Source organism: Sorex fumeus, unplaced genomic scaffold (assembly GCF_029834395.1).
Source record: "Sorex fumeus unplaced genomic scaffold, SorFum_2.1 ptg000058l, whole genome shotgun sequence".
Taxonomy (NCBI): Eukaryota; Metazoa; Chordata; class Mammalia; order Eulipotyphla; family Soricidae; genus Sorex; species Sorex fumeus.
Window position 1 is genome coordinate 9314622 of NW_026606115.1, and position 5351 is coordinate 9319972.

The 5351-nt window shown below is 38.7% G+C and overlaps 1 pseudogene; it reads left to right on the forward strand.

Annotated features, from left to right (window-relative positions):
- The first annotated feature begins 805 nt into the window (after nucleotides 1-805).
- LOC130034119 (ATP synthase F(0) complex subunit C2, mitochondrial-like) lies at nucleotides 806-1169 on the forward strand (annotated as a pseudogene).
- The last annotated feature ends 4182 nt before the right edge of the window (nucleotides 1170-5351 follow it).

Sequence of the window (5351 nt, forward strand, 5' to 3'; positions counted from 1 at the left end):
GAAAATTTCTTATAGATGTGTTTTTAGAAAATTTTGATTTATCATTACCATGTAGATTGTTTACTAATTTTGAGTCTATTTATTGCTCTATTCTTCATTCACATTTATGCTTGATATTTTATATCCCCATTACATATTCACTTATTTATTTATTTATTTTGGTTTGGGGTGGGTTTACACCTTGGGGTGCTCTGGGTTTACTCTGGCTCTGTGCTCAGGGATCATTCCTGAATGACTTCTCATGACCATGTGGAGACCCAGGAACCAAACCTGGTTTGGCTACAGGCAAAGCAAATGCCTTAACCACTGAACTATGACTCTGGACCCTATCCTTGTTATTTTTTAATTATGTATTAATTGTTATTGACTTGTTCAAGACTTTGTGTTCTTATTTTTCCTTTCATGTATAAAAAGAAAAACTTTTGCATATTATGTTTAATGGTGGGAAACTATTAGTTTTGTTGATTTCCTCTACTCTTACTCAAGCCTGTATGACATTTTTTTACTTCTATTCTGCATGTGATTGCTGTGCTAATCCCTAAAGAGTTGAGGGAGCAGTCTTAGTTAATTTGTCTGTCATTAGCTTAAAACATCAGTACTTACCAATTCTATTTGTTTTGTTCAAGGTCTTGATGTTAGTCTTATCTTCCCTGGGAGCAGCTCTCCTCCCAACACCCCTCATTCCCTGAGAACATCTGCCTATACCAAATTTGTCTCCATCCCAGTCCCTTGTTCAGGAGGAACTGCCAGATGCTGAGCCAATCACTGTCTATTTTGGTGCTGAAAGGACAAGATAAGCTAACTAATGAGATTCAGCAGCTTGGCAGCCCCAAATCCCCTGACCTCGCTCATTTTGAGCCACAGTTTCAAAACTAGCTCCATTTCTAAGGACATCAAAAACAGCAACCAACTTTATTGGGGCTTGAGCTGCCACACTAGGGGTGGCTGACTCTGGAGTTGGAATTGGGACTGCATTTAGAAGTCTCATAATTATGCCAGGAAAACCCTTCACTTAAGCAATATTTCTTTTCCTGATTCTGGGCTTTGTCCTCTTGTAGGCCAAGGGGCTGTTTTTCCTGACAGTAGCCTTTCTTATTCTCTTCACATGGGTAGGAGCAATATATACCATCCATAGTTATTTCTCCTGCCCTGAATGTTCATCTTCTTGAACTTTTGCAAACTTCCTGGGGAAAATAGTTGACTCAGAGTTTGACAGAAGAAAGACAAATACTATATAAATAAGATAGAAAAAAATGTCTTGATTCCTAATAGCAGCATAGCTTTAACTACTGTAGAGAATTCAGATTGTCATGCCACAGTTCTTTCTTTCATGTCATTAGATCTTCCAACAGTTGTGGTCTCTGGTTTGTAGTTCAACACAATTAAAGAGTCTCTTGACCAATAATCTCGCAACTTGATTCCAAGATAGACTCTCACACATTTAAATACACACATAAAAGTACCACTCAGGCATTCCAGGTTATGAGCAAATTAGATTTTTTCCAGTGATAGGTAGCTGAGTTCTAGTACTTTAGATAGATTTGTGTTGCAATTGTCTTTCTGCCATCATACATTCAAAGTCTGTGTTTGTAATTTTACAATGTTTCTAATCACTTTGAAGAAAACTTTGTGCTCTTGTAGCACTTTTATATTTTTATTTATCTTTTTATTAGGGAAACACCATGAGGTACAGTTGTAGACTTACAAACTTTCATGCTTGGGTTTCAGTTGTACAATGATCAAGGAACTCATCCTTCCACCATTGCCCATTCTCTACCACTAATGATGCTAGTAGCCCTCCCACCACCACACCACATACCCCAACCCCACCCTGCCTTTGCGGAGGGCCATTCCCTTTTGTTCACACTTTCCTTCACGGTCTTGTAGTTTGCAATAAAGTTATTAAGTGGCAATCGTGTTCGGGATTAGTCTACTTTCAACAAGCATCTCTCATCCACAGCAAGTTCTGCAAGCATCCTTTACTTGGTATTTCCTTCTCTATCTGAGCTGCCTTTTTCCCCAGCATGTGCTGCCGGCTTCCAAGCCATGGAGCAGACCACCTGGTACTTATATCAACTATTCTTGGATGTTTGACTCCCATTCTGATCTTTATATTCCCTAGAAGAGTACAAATTTTTTGTGTCTGTCCCTCTATTTCTGTTTCTTTTCATTTAGCATGGTACTTTCCATGTAGAACCACTTGTATGTAAATTTCATGACTTAATCTTTTCTAACAGCTGCATATTACTCCATTGTGTAGATGTACCAAAGTTTCTTTAACCAGTTATCTGTTCTCAGGCACTCGGGTTTTTTCCAAATTTTGGCTATTGTGAATAGTGCAGCAATGAACATAGAAATACAGATGTCATTTTGATTCTACTTTTTTGCCTCCCTGGGATATAGTCCCAGGAGTGGTATTGCTGGGTCAAATGGGAGCTCAAGTTACAAATTTTTGAGAACCATCTTGTTTCCAAAAGGGCTGAACCAGTTGGCATTCCCACCAGCAGTCAAGGAGGGTCCCTTTCTCCCCACATCCACGCCAACACCAGTTGCTATTGTTCTTTAGAATGTGGGCCAGTCTCTGTGGTGTGAGATGATATCTCATTGTTGTTTTGATCTGCATCTCCCTGATGATTAAGAATGTAGAGCATTTTCTCATGTGCCGTTTTGTCATTGGGATTTCTTCTTTGAGAAAGATTCTGTTCATTTCATCACCCCATTTTTTGATGGGGTTGGATGTTCATTCTTGTGGACTTCAACCACTGCTTTGTATATCCTTGATACCAACCCATTATCAGATGGGTATTGGGCAAATATCCTTTCCCATTCTGAAGACTGTCTTTGTATTTTGGTCACTACTTCTTGTGAGGTGCAGAAGCTTCTTAGTTTAAGATAGTCCCATTTGTCTATCTCTGTTTTCACTTGCTTGGACAATGGCATGTCATCTTTGAAGATACCATTTGCTTCAATGTCGTGGAGGCTTTTGCCAACCTGTCTTCAATGTACCTTATGGATTCTGGTCTGATGTTGAGGTCTTTAATCCATTTTGATCTTACTTTTGTGCACAGTGTTAGGTAGAGATCTGAGCCCACTTGTTTGCATGTTGCTGTCCAAAAGCACAATTTGTTAAAGAGGCTTTCCTTGCTCCACTTCACATTTCTTGCTCCTTTATCAAAGATTAGATGATCATATGTTTGAGGGGAGATGTCAGTATATTCAACCCTGTTGCATTGGTCTGTTACTCTGCTTTTGTTCCAGTACCATGCTGTTTTAATTATTACCGGTTGGTAGTAGAGTTTGAGGTTGGGGAGGTTGATTCCTACCATTTTCTCTTTCCAAGAATTGCTTTAGGTATTCCTGGGGGCTTATTGTTCCATATGAATTTGAGGAGTGTTTGCTCCATTTCTTTGAAGAATGTTATGGGTATCCTTATAGGGATTGTATCGAATTTATACAATTCTTTGGGGAGTATTGGCATTTTGGCAATGTTAATTCTCCTGATCCATGAGCAGGACATATCTTTCCAGTTCCTCATGTCCTCTTTTAGTTCCTGAAGTAGAGTTTTGTAGTTTTCTTTGTACAAGTGTTTTATGTCCTTAGTTAAGCTGCTTCCTAGTTACTTGATTTTCTGGGGCAAAATTGTGAATGGGATTGTTTTTTTCATGTCACTTACTTCTCTCTCATTATTTTTATATAGAAAGTCATGGACTTTTGGGTATTGATTATATAGCCTGCAACATTACTATGCAAGCCTATTGTTTCTAGGAGTTTCTTGGTAGAGGTTTTTGGGTTCTCTAAGTATAGTATTATATCACCTGAGAATAGTGAGAGCTTGACTTCTTCCTTTACTATCTGAATGCCCTTAATATCTTTTTCTTACCTAACCGCTACTGCAGGTACTTCCAGTATTGAACAGCAGTGGAGAGAGTGGGCATCCTTTTCTTGTCCCTGACCTTGGAGGGAAGGCTCTTAGTTTTTCCCCATTGAGGATGATGTTTGCCATAGTCTTGTGGTAGAAGCTTTAACTATATCGAGGAAATTCCCTTCTGTACCCATTTTGGCGAGGGTTTTCATCATAAACGGGTGCTGGATCTTGTCAAGTGCTTTCTCTGCATCCATTGATATGATCATATGCTTTTTATCTTTCTTTTGTTGATATGACGGATTATGCTGATTGATTTCCAAATGTTAAACCATCCTTGCATCTTTGGGACGAATCCCACTTGGTTATGGTGTGTGATCTTTTTGATGAGTTGTTCAATTCTAGTTGCTAGTATTTTGTTGAGAATCTTCACGTCCATGTTCATCAGGGATATCGGCCTGTAGTTTTCTTTTCTTGTGGTTTCTTTGTTCCCTTTTGGTATTAGAGAGAAATGAGCTTCATAGACACTGTTCGGGAGAGTTTCTGTTTCTTCAATTTCCTGAAAAAGCTTGAGAAGAACTGGCAATAGGTCCTCTTTAAATGTTCGGAAAAATTCATTAGTGGACCTGGGCTTATGTTTTTTGGGAAGATTTTGATTACACTTTCAATTTCCTTGATATTAATAGGACTATGCAGGTGTTCTAGATCTTCTTGATTCACCCTTCGAAGATTATACGAATACAGGAATTTATTTATTTCTTCTAGGTTCTCTTGTTTTGTGGCATACAGACTTTCAAAGCAGTCTCTGGTGATCTTTTGAATTTCTTTGGTTTCTGTTCTGATATCCCTCTTCTCGTTTCTGATTCGGTTTATTAGGGTTCTCTTTCTCTTTCTTTGTGAGGCTTGCTAGTGGTTTATGTATCTTGTTTATTTTCTCGAAGAACCAACTATTGGTTTCATTGATCTTTTAATTTTTTTTGGGTTTCCATGTCGTTGATTTATGCTCTAAGTTTTATGATCTCTTTCCTTCTGCCTGGTTTGGGCTCCTTTTGTTGGTCCTTTTCTGAGATCTTGAGCTGTGAATTCAAGTGGTTTATGTGTGCCCTTTCATCTCTCCTGAGAAATGCTTGCGGAGCTATAAATTTTCCCCCTTAACATGGCTTTCACTGCTTCCTTTCGGTTCTGGTAGCTCGTGTCTTCATTCTCATTTGTTTCCAGTTATCTTTTGATTTCTTCGTTGATTTCTTTCCTGACCCACTCATTGTTCAACATTGAGTTGTTTAATTTCCATGTGTTTGATTTGGTTTTCTGCCTTTGTGCATGATTAACTTCTATCTTCAGTGCCTCATGGTCTGAGAAGATAGTTGATACCATGTCTATCTTCCTGAGATTCTGTTGAGGTATGCTTTGTGGCCCAGCATATGTTCTGTTCTGGAAAATGTTTCATGTGCACTGGAAGAGCATGTGTATTTTTTTTGAAGGGGGGGTA